The following is a 19,255-nucleotide window of genomic DNA, read 5'->3' on the forward strand; positions in this document are numbered from 1 at the left end:
TGTCTGAAAAACACTGTTGTATTCAAAAGGCTGGGCACTTCTGCAGTTCTGCTCCTGGGTTTCCCACTTAATCGACGGCAGAGACTGTTCCATTCTTATGGATATTTAGTTTCTTTCTATTTAGATCTTTTCTTGTAAGGAGAATGAGCCAAGGAAGAAGAGTAAAAGTAAAGGTTTCAAGAAACCCAGAACAGAGACTACTGAGTACCAAAGTCAAGTTAAAATTAATCCACAGTTTCCCTTAAAGCTGGTTTAGGGTTTCCATAAAGTGGTTGACAAAAGGAATGAAGAGCAATAGGCAGACATCTCTGGACAGTTGTGACGTCTGGGATCTTTCATTCTTTTCATTGAGACGTTCATTAAGACGTCTCCTTCTTATCTATTTCCCAGTAAAGATTCTGAAATCCAATTTTAGGCATGACCATCAGACTTACACGAACACCTTGAATTCAATTACACACACCTGCTGAACCCAAAGGCAGTAAGGCACATCCCTGTTACCCAAGTCGTCCCCCTACCCTCCACCCATTTCCTTTCTTACTAGAATTTCCCCATTTCTCACCTGAAATGAGCTGTAAATCTTTTATATTACCATGAAAGTCTCAGACTCACTTCCTGCCTATTTATATAGCCTAAACACAGTTTCCTATATTAAAAAAAAGCACAACCTTACAGTTAAGTCTCTTGGTTAGACTTGTCCAACTCTTTAAGTAATAGTGTACGGTTTCAAGAGTGTGCAGAAGCAAAGGGAAAATGACAAACGCCAGGAGCCTTAGAAGTCATCACTTCCATTGGATTTGTCACTGTTTTACGTTCTTCAGAGAGACCCCAGGGATGTCTTCCATCTCCACTCCAGGGGAACAAGACAAAAAGATACACAAGAGGGACCTCCCTGGTGACGCAGTGGTAAAGAACTGCCTGCCAATGCAGGGGACAAGGCTTCGAGCCCTGGTCCAGGAAGATCCCACATGCTGCGGAGCAACTAAGCCCGTGCGCCACAACTACTGGAGCCCATGTGCTCTAGGGCCTGCATGCCACAACTACTGAGCCTGCATGCTGCATGCCTAGAGCCCGTACTCCACAACAAGAGAAGACACCACAAAGAGAAGCCTGCACACTGCAAGGAACAGTAGCCCCGGCTCGCTGCAACTAAAGAAAGCCCGTGCGCAGCAACAAAGACCCAACGAAGCCAAAAGTAAATAAATAAATAAATTTATTTTTTAAAAAAAGATACACAAGAGACACAAATCCTTTTATCCTCTACCTCTGCTGCCGTTAACACAATTCCAGTTTCTCTCTTTTGTATTTTGGAGTTTCACACAATATGTAGTTTGGAACAAAAGATTCCTGTGATTTCAAACATTTGAAAACCACTAGTATCGTACCATTTCACAGACAGGAAAACAGAGCCCCTGAGAAGCGGACTGGTATACACAGAGCTACATCCCCATTCACTGAACCTCCAGGGCAGCCGTTCTACAAGTGTGGTCCAGGATCAACAAAAGCACCATCCCCTGGAAATGTCTCAGAAATGAAAATTCTCAAGCCGATCCCAGATCTCCTGAACCAGAACCTGTGAGAGGGGTACCTAGCAATTTGTGTTTCAACAAGCCCTCCAGGTGAATTTGATGCCCTAAAGTTTGAGAACCTCTGCTCTGGAGCAATCCCAATGTTTTCCATTATTCTCTTCCTCTTCTTCTCTAGTTAGTCCCACGTCTCTACTGCAGTACACATTCAGCAACTGCCCCAGAAACACTGAACCTAACTGGAAAGTCACCCATTGAAAAAGCCAAGATATCATGAGAAGGTATTTAGTCACTGCTAGTGCAGTAGATATATTTCTTTCTTTTCTCACCATAAGAAGATTCACATCCAAAGAGTCAAAGTATCAATCAATGTTTTCTAGAAAATCCTAAAGATGCCACCAGAAAACCACTAAAACTGATCAATGAATTTGGTTAGGTTGCAGGATACAAAATTAATGCACAGAAATCTCTGGCATTATCATACACTAACAATCAAAGATCAGAAAGAGAAATTGAGGAAACAATCTCATTTACCAACACAACAAAAAGAATGAAATACCTAGGAATAAACCTACCTAAGGAGGCAAAAGACCTGTACTCAGAAAACTATAAAACACTGGTGAAAGAGATCAAAGATAAGAGCTTCCCTGGTGGCGCAGTGGATAAGAATCCGCCTGCCAATGCAGGGGATATGGGTTCAAGCCCTGGTCCGGGAAGATCCCACATGCCACGAGCAACTAAGCCCGTGCGCCACAACTAGTGAGCCTTCACTCTAGAGCCCGTGCACCACACCTACTGAAGCCCACATGCCTAGACCCCATGCTGTGCAACAAAAAAGCCACCGCAATGAGAAGCCTGTGCACCGCAATGAAGAGTAGCCCCCGCTCACCACAACTAGAGAAAGCCTGTGCTCAGCAACAAAGACCCAATGCAGCCCAAAATAAATAAATTAAATAAATTCATTAAATAAATAAATTTTTTTAAAAAAAGAAATCAAAGATAATATAAACAGATGGAGAGATATACCATGCTCCTGGATCAGAAGAATCAATCCTGTGAAAATGACTATACCACCCAAAGCAATCTACAGGTTCAATGCAATCCCTATCAAATTACCAATGGTATTTTTCACAGAATTAGAACAAGAAATTTTACAATTTGTATGGAAACACAAAAGACCCTGAATAGCCAAAGTAATCTTAAGAAAGAAAACACAGCTGGAGGAATCAGGCTCCCTGACTTCAGACTATACTACAAAGCTACAGAAATCAAGATAGTATTGTACCGGCAAAAAGACAGAAATATAGATCAATTGAACAGAATAGAAAGCCCAGAGATAAACCCACGCACATATGGTCACCTATCTTTGACAAAGGAGGCAAGAATATACAATGGAGAAAAGACAGCCTCTTCAATAAGTGGTGCTGGGAAAACTGGACGGCTACATGTAAAAGAATGAAATTAGAACACACCCTAACACCATACATAAAAATAAACTCAAAATGGATTAAAGACCTAAACTGAAGGCCAGACACTATAAAACTCTTAGAGGAAAACATAGGCAGAACACTCTATGACATAAATCACAGCAAGATCCTTTTTGACCCACCTCCTAGAGTAACGGAAATAAAAACAAAACTAAACAAATGGGACCTAATGAAACTTAAAAGCATTTGCACAGCAAGGGAAACCATAAACAAGACGAAAAGACAACCCTCAGTATGGGAGAAAATATTTGCAAACGAAGCAACTGACAAAGGATTAATCTCCAAAATATACAAGTAGCTCATGCAGCTCAATATCACACACACACAAAAACAAAACCCAATCCAAAAATGGGAGGAAGACCTAAATAGACATTTCTCCAAAGAAGACATACAGATGGCCAACAAATACATCAAAAGATACTCAACATCATTAATTATTAGAGAAATGCAAATCAAAACCACAATGAGGTATCACCTCACACCAGTCAGAATGGCCATCATCAAAAAATCTAGAAACAATAAACGCTGGAGAGGGTGTGGAGAAAAGGGAACCCTCCTGAATTGTTGGTGGGAATGTAGACTGACACAGCCACTATGGAGAGAACAGTATGGAGGTTCCTTGAAAAAACTAAAAATAGAACTACCACACACCCCAGCAATCCCACTACTGGGCATATACCCTGAGAAGACCATAATTCAAAGAGAGACATGTACCACAATGTTCATTGCAGCTCTATTTACAATAGCCAGGACATGAAAGCAACCTAAGTGTCTATCAACAGATGAATGGATAAAGAAGATGTGGCACATATATACAAGGCACTACTACTCAGCTATAAAAAGGAACAAAACTGAGTTATTTGTAGTGAGGTAGATGGACCCAGAGTCTCATGCAGAGTGAAGTAAGTCAGAAAGAGAAAAACAAAGACTGTATGCTAATGCATATATATGGCATTTTAAAAAGTGGTACTGATGAACCTAGTGGCAGGGCAGGAATAAAGACGCAGACATAGAGAATGGACTTGAGGGCACGAGGCGGGGGTAAGGGCAAGCTGGGATGAAGTGATAGAGTAGCACTGACTCTACTACCAAATGTAAAATAGCTAGTGGGAAGCTGCTGCATAGAAGAGCGAGATCAGCTCGGTGCTTTGTGACCACCTAGAGGGGTGGGATAGGGAGGGTGGGAGGGAGGCTCAAGAGGGAGGGGATATGGGGATATATATACATATAGCTGATTCACTTTGTTGTACAGTAGAAACTAACACAACATTGTAAAGCATTTATACTCCAATAAAGATGTGAAAAAAAAAAGTTTCCATGTTTTCAAAGAATAATTCGAGAGCAGAATTTACTAGTATTTTAGAGGTTAAACCTCAAAAGGGCTGAGCAATGCTAAGAAACTTGTTTCCAGAAAACCAGGATCGTGGTACCCTGGACTGTCAGTGACCAATACCCACTGAAAAGAGGACCAAAGAGACAAAGTGATGAAACACGGGAGGATTATTAAACTATGAGACAGCTCTTTCCAGGAAAACCTGGTTCGGATACCTCAGAATAAGTAGGAACATGACTACCGCTCGCCCCAGCCTTTGATAATTGACTTTCACTGTACCTCGAACTCTGTGCAGTTCGCGGCATACGTCAGCCATCTACATGGGTGAACTTGCTGACCTTCTGCAAAATAACCATGGAAGAGGCACCACGCAGGCTAGCTATCAGTCATAAGCCACATCTCAATTTCATGCGATTTTAACAATTTTTGAGAACGCCAAATGAGAAATTACATGAAGCTTCAACATCACAAACTATGAGGCATTACTGTAGAATCAACCTATTTGAACCTGTTACTCACTTTTCCTTCATGAAGTAAAATCTTTTCAACTAGTCTTTATTAAGCACTCGCGAGATGAACCTTCATCTTGAAAAGTAAGGATACACTAAAGTGGAGAGGCTGGCAGAATGGGGGAAGGGGAAGGTGTACACGAGGAAGAAGCGGCGTTTTCGCTAACTTCCTGAATTGAGTAATGTGAGTAGTGTGATTGGCTAACAAAGAACATAAACGTTGCCACGGGCTTTGCTCATTTACTTGGGATAACGGAATACCTTGCAATAACAATGCTTTGATAGGTAGAGCTTTCTTCATCTCTTAGCAGCATCTCCCTACGCCCACACCACCCAAGCTCCTACCTGTTTGCATGTACTTGCAGAAACCCACACACTAATTCAGCGAAGACACAGACTTGAGAACCAGACTTCAGACCACAATTTAAGCATGATTTCTATTTGACTAAACAGTAAGTTTTCTTCTCTTGGTTGCTGTCATTGCAAGGCTGCAGGTACCTGCCCTTATAATCGAGGGTGCGTTTGGAAGCATGGCCCACTATCTTCCAATAGAAAGTCAATCGTAGGCCCCAAACTACCATCTTTGTAGACACATTACTAACTTCTTCCATTGTTTGGATATAATCAAGCCCAAAATTTTGAATTTCATGGACATCTGTTTTATCATTATTTTGTTTATAATACAAGTTGATACACTTTAAAGATGTCAGTTTTTTTGTTTTAAAACAATTATTATCAAAAACATCATAGTTATTTATAACAGCAAGGCAGGACAAAGCTATGTTTCCTCTTACACAAAATAAAGGTGTGAACTAGATTGCTTCTAAGATTCCTTTCAGCTCAAATAATGTATACAGTACCCTCAAATCTCCCACTCACACCTAATTAGGAAAAGGTCTATTTATCTTTGTACAGATGACACCATCTGTTGTAAACCACATAATAAGCTCCAGTTGTAGGCCATTCTCTCCATATAAAGTTGTACATTCCTTTGGGCAGGCTCTAAAGTACACAAGCTAATAAGTTGTTATTGCCTTTGCTAACTCCAAAATTGCATAGGTTTAGCTTCCTTTCCCATAGAAAATCTAAAACATTTCATGGTTTTTTGATGCAGTCCTCCTAACATGTCCTCCTAATTTTTAAGCACAGAGAAAAATTCTAGAGTAAAGAATTCTGGGATGTAGGCCTCGCTCTGCTTACCATTAACTTCTTCCAATGGGGAATTAAAACAGGTCATTTAACTTTCCCAAAACATCAAGCTTCTCTTCTGAAAAATGGGTTGAATTAGATGATTTCTAAAGTTTACTCTGTTCTAGAATGCCTATTGATATATAACTATTAAAGGAATATAGCACAGTTTGTGATTTGGGACCACAACATTTTGAATATGCATATGACTGACTATAAACCCTCATGTCTGTATCACCACTATTTACAATTTTTTTTAAAGTTTGTCTTCTCTTCTACTGCACACAAATATAAATGTACTTTTACATTTTGAAATTATTCAAGAATTTTTAATGCACTCTACAAATGTTTAAAGGTTCTCCTTTAGACAACAGAACAATTATGTGAGGTGTTATTTAATGTTAACAAAATGTGGATGTGCCCATCCATTTTCAGAACTACCCATTGACTGATTTGCTGAAAATTCCAAATGCTGGCTGCCAACTCTGTATATACCATTCAAGTTTTAGTGAATTTTCTAACTAATGAGATTTATCAAGCCATCAAAATTTAGCTTCTGTGACAGATAGGTTTTCAGAAAATGCCATACTACAATGACATTCTCCTCTCAACACACACCAAGACTTCAGCAATGTCAACCACCCTTCTGGACTCAATTTCCTCACACATTTACACGAATGACTGAGGTGGAACTTATTACAGTTGAATTTAGTGACATCTCTAAATTTCTAAAGACAAGTCATTTTAAAATTCCTATTACATGGCAAGCTGAAACACAACTAAGCAAAACACTGCCTGTGAGTATTTCTTAGGAAATTACTTACCAAAGAGATGGAAATGCTTCCTCAGTCATAGTCGTTACAAAGTAGATGTTTCTATGTAGATGGAAATTTTCCCTGCTGCTTTTCACTATTAATACGCTTATAATTAATATACTGAACAATTTTTTTCTTTAGGGACCTGATGTTTCTTTTTAAAAACAGTGCCTGTCAAACCACAAATCATGGATCAGTCTGAAATAAGGGAAACTGCATTGCATTTCTCTGTGGCTAACCTCCAAATCTCTTGCCCATCCCCGGCAAAAATTAACATGGTTAGGTTCTCACAGTCCTATAGGAGCCATTTCAGACAGGGATCCTGCGGCAGAAAGACGTGGGAAAGAAGATCTGGGTTCAGCTCTGCACGCTTCCTCTCCAAGCTGAGTGTCCTAAGAGGGCCAGTCTCACCTGAAGGGCAGAGTTTTTCAGTGTACAATCCAAGAGCCACCAGCCACACCTGGTGTGCCTGACTGACTGCACCCTAGACCTCCAGAATCATCATCTCAGGGTGACTTTCAGAAACCTGCATTTTAACAGGCTCCCAAAGTGATATTTATACAAATTCAAGGTTGAGAACTCCCATCACTGGCTTCATTTTCTCCATCTATAAGTGAAGGTAACAAGACTTGACCATTAACTCTAAATTCTCTTCTGGATCCTCTTCACAGTCTGTCATATTAAGACTCAGCAGTGCCATCATTTTACCAACATTCTCATATAGCTTTACCTTGGACCCAGTGTGGCCACCTTCTTCTATACAGTCTACACGGCTACTTTGTTCCACATATATTCTATGCGGCTACTGTTTATATCTATTCTATGGAGCTACTCTGCTCTACATATAGTCTATTACGTGGCTACTCTGTTTATACATATTCTATGTGGCTACTTTGTTCAACATATATTCTACAGAGCTACTTTGTTCTATATTCTACATGGCTACTCTGTTTACCTATACTCTACATGGCTATTTTGTTCTCCATCTAGTCTACACGGCTACTCTGTTTATATATATACTACATGGCTACTTTGTGCTTCATATATTCTCTGCCTGCCCTGCTCTCCCTTCACCACCTCCAATACAGCACTGATCTCTCAGTTTCTTCCCCAGGCATTCTTCTATTTCAACACTGAATTCCCCTCCACCCAGTTCCAGAGGCCTTGAAATCCATATTACCCACAGCCCCCAAGATCACAGATAATTACCTCCCAGCAATGTCTCATCACACATTCTGGATTTACCAAGACCCTACGTGTTCACCAGCACTGCCCTCCTTACTAGTGTTGGGCGACGGTTATCTGTCATCCAGTAAGGCTCAAATGCCAGTGAGCTAATAGCATATTGTAAATACACCACTTTTAAATTTTTATAAATTTTTCTTCTGCTTTCTTATATCCTACTGCTGCACAGAATCATTGACTTTTGCAACTGAAAGGATCCCTAAAAGTCATTTAGTCCAATATGACTCCCCTGACCACCAAAGTTCAAATTAAGCAATGGAAACCCAGAGAGAATGTCATGTTTTGTTCAAGATCACACAGCTATTTTTGGCAAAACTACCCAAAATGCAGAGCTCTTAAATCTACCCAAAACCCAGAATTCTAGTTTTGTTTTGTTTTCTTCCAAAACAGTATCTTGACTGCTTGGATTATTACCTCTGACTGGACAAATACCAAGAACGATTCAATCAAACACATACAAATACCTTTCAAATAGTTAACTCCTTGTTGCCTATCAGAATGGAAAAAAAAGTGGAGGCACTGATAAAAGTCACACGTGTCCCAAAACACCACAAACAGCAAACCTTATGGAATGATCACTTTTATATAGTTAATAAGGAATCCAACTGGGGGCAGGGAGAGGATGCAAACACATATACAGCCATTGTGTGGGCAATGCAGCCATTCAGAAGATGAACCCCAAAAATGGTGAGGACAGAGCGTTACATTTCAAGAAAAAATGAGGGGTTGGGAGAAGATCAGGGAGAGCTTCAGAAGGATGACATTTAAGATGAGCCTAGCAGGCTGAGGAAACCAGTGCTCTCCAGTTATAATAATAAAATTCTGAGTTTTTAAAAAGTGACCTGCTAGCAGGGGTTGGTGTATACATAATGAATGGATCCAGTCCATGGTATTTCTCATTTTCTTTTACATCTTATGTAAAATGAAGTTATTTGCCCACATGATATGCAGTGCACTTCCCAATGAGAAGTTCAACAGACAGTTGTGAAGGGAGAGTTACTACAGATGACTATGGTTTCATAGAACAATTAGGATCTTCCAGAGGGCAAGTTCAAAATGGACCCGTTCAATGGGTAAATATTCTGGTTTCTGATTTGGCTAACATTCATCAAGGCTTCATGTTTTCATATGGTAGGTGCTGATTCCACAAGTTTCAAATGCCACTGGCACACAGGATAACTTAATTCATTTCAGTGTATTCCGGATGTGTTCTTCCTTGGTTTCTGTTCATATGTATAAATGCTCTCTTATGAAAGTATAAAATCCATTTTAAACAAGCCTCATGGGGCTTCCCTGGTGGCGCAGTGGCTGAGAATCCGCCTGCCGATGCAGGGGACACGGGTTCGAGCCCCGGTCCGGGAAGATCCCACATGCTGCAGAGCGGCTGGGCCCATGAGCCATATGAGCCATGGCCGCTGAGCCTGCGCATCCGGAGCCTGTGCTCCGCGGTGGGAGGGGCCACAACAGTGAGAGGCCCGCGTACCGCAAAAAAAAAAAACAAACAAGCCTCATGGTTATCCAGAGTGGTAAGGGTAAATGTGACTGTTACTCTATCAACCAAGCCCTGGCATGAGGCCTGAAGAGGAAGGTTAATGAGAAGAATTTGATGCCTCAGCTGCCAGAAGACATTGGGACTCATTAGAGAATAATTTTGTTTTCTCCCTGAAGAATCTAAGGCCCTCAAAGGTTTAGCCAAGTTGCCAAATGAGTAAAAGGTGTATTCCAGACCAGAGTCTAGATTAATACTCAGTATAATGATATTGCTACCACTCCACACTTCAGATGGAGAAACCTTTATTTTTTAGCACTTTATTATTGATAAAGAGTCAAATATTTGGCAAAGGGTCACTCAACTTCATAATCACCAAACAATTTCAAACACGTAGAAATTTAAAAACAATTTCAATGAGCACTTCCTGCATTCTATCGACCGCCATTTAAGAACAGCCACAAAGGCACCATGCTAGCCCTGGAAGAGGTACTAAAAGAAAATAAGCAAAGCACTCCCTGTGTGATGGAGAAACTGCCCACAACTAAATATCCCACGATGAATGCCACAACTGATACAGACCACATAGGACCAAGTGCCTGGAAGCACAAGAAAGAGTGCTTCACACTCAGAGGAAAGGCTTTGCTGAGTCTCAATAAAAAATGATGAACAGCTGACCAAACGGGGAAGAACCATCAAAGGGAAGGACAGAGAGAACAGTGCAAAGCAACGGAAAAGGAATGGAGTATGGCCTCTACTTTGCCAGCCCAACTCCCAGCTCCATCCTGCTCACCATCCTTATTTTACATAATTTGATACAGCCAGATCCGATCTACAGGGAGGGAAGAACAACTAACACTTCCTGAACTCTCATCCTGGCAGGCAGGGTTCTAAGCACGTTATGTTAATTAGTTCATTAATTTCTCAATTCTCCAAATAATCTTCTATGAGGAAAGCACTGCTGTCACCCTCCTTTCAGATGTAAATCCTGAGGCACAGAACACTCTTTACAAGACAAAGCTATTCTGAATTTTAGAAATGATAACAGGGGCTTCCCTGGTGGCACAGTGGTTAAGAATCCGCCTGCCAATGCAGGGGACACGGGTGGAGCCCTGGTCCAGGAAGATACCGCGGAGCAACTAAGCCCGCGAGCTACAACTACTGAAGCCGCGTGCCTTGTGCTCCGCAACAAGAGAAGCCACTGCAAGGAGAAGCCTGCGCACCGCAACGAAGAGTAGCCCCCGCTCGCCGCAACCAGAGAAAGCCCGCGTGCAGCAACAAACACCCAATGTAGCAAAAACTAAATAATAAAATTTTTAAAAAATGGTAACAAAATACTGCACAAAAATTCATCACTATATTTTAAAGGCTAAAAGATTTGGGGAACTCTTAACTTTTACCAGTTTGAGAAGATTTCCAAGCTTATTTTCTATATGCCATTTCCCAAACTACTGATGACAAAATTCTAGTTTTCCATCCTATTCCCAATGCAAAGGAATCACTTAGTAATGGGAACTCTTAAAGAACCATGTCCAAGAGACACATTCAGAAATCTAACCGTGAATTTAAAAGAAACCTTGTAATCCAACACCACAAAAACACAATGAAAGCTGCAGTCCAGATTCTGTTACTCAATCTGCAAACCTCCTAAATGGAAACGAAGCAGACCCATTTCCAGCTGGATGGAATGCCTGGAGAGGAGTGGGCCGGATCCCAGGCCAGACGGAATCCAAGATAGGAAATACATTACACGCTCCTGGCAGGGAAACTTCTCGAGCACCAGCCTTTGTCTCCTGACCTCAGTCTGTGGGAGGGCTTCGGAAGGGGCACTTTTTGTTCTTTCTTAAAATTCTGAACTAACTCATAAAAGCTTTCAAATTCTACACTGTTTTTTTATTAAAATCCTCGAGGCATTTACGATTGGAGACATGCTAACAGTTGAGACAGAATGGGAGAGAGGAAGGACCACGCAGTCAGACAGACCTGGGTGAATCTCAGCTGTGCCACTTCCTAACTGTGTGAACTTGGGTGAGGGGCCCCCGCAGGTCCCCAGCCTTCTCCTTCTGCATTGCTGAGGTCTGTGAACATCCGTAACTGGATCCACTGCCCCTTGCCCACCACACTCTTCCTCGCCAAGTCCATCCCACCTCCTTCAGATCTCAGGACTCCGTCCCCTTGTGTTTTCCCACTGCCCAGTCCAGCTGCCTTTGACCATCTGCACGATTACAACTGACCATCTTTCTGGCAGGCTTGTTTTCTTGAATCCACTCACCACACTCTAAAGAGGGACTGGTCGAAAATGCAAATCGTTCCTCCGCCTAAAGCCAAAGTGACTTGCTTTTATGTCACTTGTCTTTCTTCTCCACTTGAACAAAGTCCTTTACTCAAGTCCAGAGACTCAAGATACTTAATACACTTTAGGGGTCACCAAATGCCTGTTCCATGTGGAGGGACAGTTGTTTAGGCTTCGGTTTCCTCCTCATTCCACGAGAGCCTTGCTGCTCTACTCAGAGGAATAAATGGGTGATGCATACAGAAAGCCAGCAGAGTGCCTGGAGAGCACTTCCCGCCACACAGTCTAACCCTTCAGTGTTCTAAAGTTTGCAAAGTGCTTTCACACGTGTGAGCTCGTTCGATCCTTCTCACGACTCTGCGACTCAGGAGGTTACAGGAAGAAACTGAGGCTGGTGATATCCAAGGCTTGCAGAATCAAGGCTGGGCTGTGGACAAACCTACTGATTCCATATCCTTAGTTTTTCTACTGATGCCTCTCTGTCAGGAGTTCTGGCTTCTTTTACAGAAAACATTTCTTACCCTTTTTTTTTTTTTTTTGCAGTACGCGGGCCTCTCACTGCTGTGGCCTCTCCCATTGCGGAGCACAGGCTCAGGACGCGCAGGCTCAGCGGCCATGGCTCACGGGCCCAGCCGCTCCGCGGCATGTGGGATCCTCCCGGACCGGGACACGAACCCGCGTCCCCTGCATCAGCAGGAGGACTCTCAACCACTGCGCCACCAGGGAAGCCCTCTTACCCATCTCTTCCACCAAGTTTATCTAACATTTTTATTGCATTTAAGGAATACAAACACATAGGCCAAATTCCACTATAATGGACTCCAAATGACTTTGGTTTGTGCTATATCAAATAATTACTTTAAATAAGTAAGCTTTCAACTGGCTCGTTCATTCATTCCTTCACTCAGCAAATATTTATCACCTGGCTACTTCACACAAGGCATTGTGTTTGGTGCTGGGAATCTTCCCTTTCCCTGAGATATAATTAGTCTATACCTTCCAGATTTCCCAACTGAAGCCAACAATGGAACATACAGAAGCTTGAATACATAAAAGCACTTGAATAAATAAAGCAATGAACTAAGAGCCAGGGAATCTGAGTGCTCACCTTGGCTGAGCTCCTACCTAAGCTCTGTGACCTTGGACAGGTCCCTGGTACTACTTTTCCTTACCTATAAAATGGGAAAATTGGTCTATATTATCTTTAAAGTTATTCTATGCTATGAATTCTAGAGAGTCCAGGATTCCATACAACTTTTGATGTTTAATGGTATACGATTTTTTTTTTTTTTTTTGCGGCACGTGGACCTCTCACTGCTGTGGCCTCTCCTGTTGCGGAGCACAGGCTCCGGACGCGCAGGCTCAGCGGCCGTGGCTCACGGGCCCAGCCGCTCCGCGGCATGTGGGATCTTCCCGGACCGGGGCACGAACCCGTGTCCCCTGCATCGGCAGGCGGACTCTCAACCACTGCGCCACCAGGGAAGCCCATGGTATACGATTTTATACCACCGTGTTATAAATTTTGCTGAGATGATCCACATATAGACTTTAGCTTGACAAATATCTCTAGCTTGCCCACAAATTGTTAGAAGTTTGAAACTACATACAAATTTGGAGCATTTTTAAGAACCTTACAGCCAACTGAGCTTGCAAACTGCCTCACATAAAAACTGCATTTTCTGTAATGTGTAAACTGCAACCTTAAATGCCGCTCTCATTTGAAGAATCTAAATAAATTAGATTCAATGCCTTCTTTTCTGATTCTTCTTTTAATTCTGTGATGTCACTTTAGGATGACTGGGGCTTGTGTACAAAATGGCACCTCCACCAATGTAGTAACACATGTTCATGGAAGCAAAGCTCTTTATGGCCTTACTTTTAAGAGTCTTATACCCTTATCTCTCACATCAAATCATGATTAGATGCATAAACCTTAGAGCCTTGAAAGGCAGTCAGCTGAGGAGGCCCACCACGTGCTGGCACACATCTCGGATGCCCACCTGTGAATTTACAGCCCCAGAGTCTTCCCTGTAATCAAGGATAAGACACCTCTTATGTCTGGCTGGTTCAAGAATCACTTAAGAGCAAACCAAAGCACATTCCTATATCCTGACTTACGTGAGGAATCTGCCCCTAAACTTCGGCTTCTTTCTAGACGTCTGTAGAGACGGTGCTTTCTTTTCTCTCATTCAAGGAATCTTAACTGAGCTTCTGCTCCGTCAGTCTCTGTGATGGGTGCCGAGTTGGGTAAATTAGAAAAGGCGGCCCCTTCCAACAGAGAGGAGGGCACCAGGGGCTTGGTGAGTGGAGTGTAAATTGGATTTCAGCCTCCACTTGCCCACTGGACAGGATAACCCTGTGCAGTGAACAACTCACAATTTTACAAGGTGGCTTGGCCAGAGGTGTTTAAAAAAAAGCACATTGTAGTAGAGACGATGACTACTAGAGAAGAAAGAGCTTAACTGCCGAGCGATAATGAGGAAGGAGAGCTTACTAGAGAATGCATCTGACTGACACATGAAGGACGTGTGAGTAACCAACAGATGGACAAATGGAGCGAGAAGAGTATAAACAGAATGCTCATTCATTCCAGACAGTGGTCTGGAAATGACAACTTGGAAGGAGTCTGATGAGGCTGGCTGTGTGTGTGTGCGTGTTTGTGTGTGTGTAAGGAGGAGGGGGGAGGCGAGACCTGGGGAAGAGTCAGGAGAGGAGGCTGTAAAGGCAGGCAGGGGCCAGATGATGAAGCATTTTATATGGCAAATTAAGGTGTCAAAATCGGATTCGGAGATCATTAGGGGCTCGTTTTGCCGCTGTAAATAGTAAACTCTTCTTGGATTATACCTTGCCCTGTTTTTTCACATTTACCAATCACAAGGTAATTAGGGGCTCTGATTCCCTAAAGCAACAAGTCTTACCCTGTAAGCTGAGCAGGTAAACTCCAATGGAAAAGAATTTTGCTTTCAGCACAGCACCAATCTTGATACTACATTCTTAGAATATAAAAACCTTAAAGACAAAAAAAAAAAAAAAAAACCTTAAAGAATACCAGAAGATGTTTTGAAGTGTGTACATACACAGGTTCTATTGGTTATGCTCAAATGATAAGACCAGAAATTGACGCTTTTCATTGAGCTTAGGTCTGAAACATTTATAGCATATGGTCTGCACCTGTAAGAAACTTGGAAGACTAAAAACTTTTATTAGAGACCCTCCAGCTTAAATCTACCGGAGAGGGACTGGAGATTACCAGGTGCCGTCCGTTACAATAATTATGTCAGCGGCATTTGAGGGACGGGTGGTAGAACGGGTGAATAAGCATGAGAAGAGAACCCCAAGACCTTGGCCACACAGTGAATAAAGGTCTTACCGCGACGCAAGGCTGCCTAGATTACAACTGTCACCAGGCAGCCTCTCACAGGGCCCCCGCAGAGGCAACGCGAAGGGAAATATCTTCAGGACCAAGCAGCCTCCCCTCCCCCAATTAAGTAAAGTTACCCTATTTTGCTATTTTTAAAAGTATGAAGACGCATGGAAGCTCATCATGGTAAGTTTCACCGTTTCTTAAAGAGAAACGACGCCGTGCAATCGTACCCCACCCCCGCGCCCGGACCTTTACAGCGGCTGCCGGCCGTCAATTGTTGGAAGAATGGCCTCTTTTCTTTCTAAACTCTTTTTGGTAAATATGATCCGTTTGCGACACGACGTGTCGGCTTTCCCAGAAACTTGGCACCTGGGCCCCTCGGAGCAGAGCCGGGCGGGGGCAGCGGCGGGACTCCTGCCCCTCCCGCCCGGTGGCCCCGGGCTTGGGGGACCCCTGGGCTCGGCGACCTGAGCCGCGGGCGCAGGGTCCGCTCCCCCAGGACCTTCCAGGGCGCTGGGCCACCGCACCCACGAGACCGGGCTCGGGGCGCGGAAGCCCGAACGCGGGGGTCGGGCGGGCCCAGGGGCACCGCGAGGGCCGGTGATCTGGAAAGCGTTTCCTCCGCCCGGCCAGGCTGCGCGGGGTTCCGGGACGCGCCAGGGAGCTGCCACCATGCGCCGGGTTGTGCCGGCTCGGCGACCGCAGCCGCAACCCTCGGCTCACCGCCCGGGGCAGGCGCCGGAGGGCGCGGCGAACAAAGCCGAGGAGGTGGGCCGCCCGCCCCGAGCCGGGGTCCGGCCTCGGCCCCCGCCTCCCCCCTTACCTGGGTGGAGCGCCCGGCACCCGCCCGGGCCCGAACCGGCGACACGGCCGTTCCCGCGGGGTCCCGGGGTCACGCGGGGCGGCGCCGGCCGACTTGGAGAAGTTGCCAGGGTCACTCCGTCCCGCGCGGGCGCTGAGCCTCCAGCGGGCGCTGAGCCTCCAGCCGCCGCTGAGCCTCCAGCCGCCGCCGCTACCCCTCGCCTCGCACGCAGCGCCTGTGGCGGCGAGAGCAGCCGCACCTTCCTCCCCGGCCGCTGGGCCCGCCTCCTCCCCGCCCCCGCCGCCCAGCCCAGCCCAGCCCACCCCCGCCATCCCCCGTCCTCCCATCCCCCCACCAGAAGTCCCCCCGCCCCCCCCGGCCCCGCGCCGGCCCGCGCCCATCCCCCGCGGCGCCCACCGCGCCAGGCCCCGGACCCCGCAGCCGGCTCCCGGGGCGGCCCGCGCTCCCGCCCGCGTCCCCCGCCGTAGCCTCCTGCGCTTTCTTTCTAGGACTTCCCAACTAACCAACACCGAGAACTCCACGAGCTTCGAGTAAGCGCCTACCATGAGCTCGGCGCTCTGCCTGCCATCGTGGATGCGGTGCGTAAGGTCCAGTGCCTTCCCCAAAGAGCTGAGAGTGGGAAGACGCTTACTCGGGTACCACTAAGGACAGAAGCAGGCGGAATCTGAAGCCTCGTGCAGGCAGGAGAGACTGTTCGCCCCCTAACCTTCCTGAGAAGGGAGAGAGGGAGGAGCCGGAGGGTCCGGGAGAATTCGGACTTCCCAGGTGGAAGCTGCAGGGTTTATTAGAGAAACCTGGGGAATCCACAGGGCCCGGATGATGGGGAGGGGAGGACGCTCGGGAGAAGCGGGAGTGAGGGCTGTGTTCCCACCCTCGCTGTCCCTGCCTTTACAAAGGCTCTCGCGTAGAGAGGAGCGGGAAGGGGGAAGAGTTCGTGTGCTGGTGTTGGTCCCGCAAGGAGGAGGCGCCAAGACAGGACTAGATACGGAAGAATTTGCTTAGGGGAAATGGCTGTGGGATTAAACGCCAGGGGCTTCCAGAGAGCCAGGCTTCGCGCGAGTCTGATCCCAGTGAAGGAGAGAGGGAAGCAACATCCCAACCTCCCTGCAGCCTCAGGAAGATCATGGGTGAGTCCTACACCCAGTGTTACCCATCACAGGGGGCCCAGTTCTCCTCGGTACCCACCTGCCTGAGCATCCGTGTCTCTACCAGCCCTTAGCTGGGAGCAGCCAGATGAGAAGTGTGGCCTTGGGCACAAACCCAGAGATGAATTTCAGAGCACAACAGCCAGGGCCCTTCCTCAGTTAAACTCCCAGAAAGCTGGAGATGGTTGGAGATCTTCCAGGAAGATTCCCACAGCTGGCGATTCCCCAGTCTACAAGACACATGGAATCAACTTTCCCACACACACCTAACAATTTTTAAATGAAGCCCCAAGGGTTTGCTGTGTTCAGACAGACCTGGCTCTCCACTTTCTACTGCCACAGGCTCTGGCCACACTGACCCCTCTCCACTACATAGGCTCTCCCTGGTCCTGTCTCCACTCGGGCACACGTGGCAGTGCCTCGGGGAATGCCTCCCACTCCACTCACCCTCCAGTTCCCAATTCAAGCATCACCTCCTCTAAGGAGCTTTTTCCCCTTAGCACAGAGCTACCACACTAGGATCTTCTTTATATGTTTTTCACCCTTGCTTCTTGTATCATGTTTTTTCATGCTGTTTCACAATGTTATGTTTTTGTTTTTGTTTTTTCTGATTATACAAGTAACACGTTCATTGCACAACTTAGGACATATAATCCAAATGTCTCCAATTCCTCCAGTCTTCAAGGGACACCTTCACTTGATAGATAAGTAATCAGACTCTGAGCCCCATCCCATGTGTATCAGTCTGGATCCAATCAGAAGAGAGAAACCACACAGCAATTAAGTGGTAAAAGTTTAATAGAAAGAATTATTAACTACGACAGGATTTGGAGCAATGAGGGATTGACTGGTTAGAAGTAAAGAGAATGCAAAAGAAAATAGGAACAGCAGATACAAAGACTTTTAAAGCAGCCACTACCCCTGGGGCCGAGATAGAACACCCAAGGATAAGGGTGCTCCCTTATCTCTCCCCTACCCCAGGCTCAGACCCAGACCTTGTTGGGGAGAGCACGGCTATGGTTCACTAAGTGCCAGGGAAGTCACTGTGGTATCACACCAGTGGAACTTGCTGGAAATCTACCCTCTAGGGCGTGGGGAAAGTGGTATAGAGGGAGATGTCTCATGGAAGCAGTTCGCTGCAAAACCACCCAGAAAGAGAGGTGCCAGAAGAAGCCGGTGGCCACTGGGTGCTGCCCTGCACTGCACTGCGGGATCCTGGTGCTGGAGAAACCCCTCAAAATGCAGGAGCCACAGGCAAGCGAGGCAACTGGCAGGCAGAGTTCTGCCCTCCTGCAAGTTCTCCCCACACCCTGTACTGACAAAGCTAACGACGAGGCAGCTGGTAAGGGAAATTACATAAAAGGCCGAGATCCCTTTTTACAGAGATGGCAAAAAGGATGAATTTGGAGCTGACAGGCAGTGAGTCAGTGACAGGCATGCTGTGCAACCTCAGAAAAGTCCAGGCGTTGTCCAGTTTCCCCTCCCCAAATATGCCTGCCCGGTACTTACGGTCTTCTCTCCAAATCTCGCCCTGCTGGCCCTTCTTCCCTCCGCTGGCCTTTCTGTTCCCGACTCCCACTCCCTCGGCTGCAAGTTGCCTCTTAGCATTTTCTCCTCCAGTTTTGCCCCAAGGGGGAGGCGTGGCCTCTTCCTTGCCTCGCTTCTCACAGCACGCTAAGACCAAGTTGCGAGGTCACAGTTCACATCGGATTGAACAGACGTCTTGGGGAAACGGAAGGGAATTACAGAAGGGGAAAAGAAAAAAGCAAAAACCAAATAATGGTCCCAAAGAGACGAAACCATCCGGAGCCTCTCTCTCCTTAGTCCAAGCCCCATCCAGGGCGCCAGTGTGTACCCCCGACCAGAGTCCAGGCCGCAGTGCCATCCGGGCCTAGCGAGGGAGAGAAAAAGTGTCTCCACACTTTTAGTGCCGCTAAATAATAAAATAAAAAATAAATATGGAGTGTCTCCATAATCTTAGTGTCGCTCCATTAAATAAAAATAACCTGTGGAGATGAAGCTCTGTCTACAGTCAAGA

At 45.6% G+C, this 19,255-nt stretch overlaps 1 protein-coding gene across 6 annotated transcripts in view; it reads right to left on the reverse strand.

The window, feature by feature from the left end:
- The window catches only part of TIAM2 (TIAM Rac1 associated GEF 2), a 239,226-nt gene extending 223,010 nt beyond the window's left edge, over window positions 1–16,216 (reverse strand). For 4 of the 6 annotated variants that reach the window (XR_007470439.1, XM_049695169.1, XM_049695171.1 and 1 more), the window contains exon 1: window positions 16,073–16,209. The gene's annotated coding sequence lies outside the window, so the exon portion shown is untranslated. Of the gene's footprint in view, window positions 1–16,072 lie in introns of all 6 variants that reach the window. The other 2 variants (XR_007470440.1, XM_049695172.1) reach the window with 2 other exon arrangements.
- Window positions 16,217–19,255: the final 3,039 nt, after the last annotated feature.

Source organism: Orcinus orca, chromosome 12 (assembly GCF_937001465.1).
Source record: "Orcinus orca chromosome 12, mOrcOrc1.1, whole genome shotgun sequence".
Lineage (NCBI taxonomy): Eukaryota > Metazoa > Chordata > Mammalia > Artiodactyla > Delphinidae > Orcinus > Orcinus orca.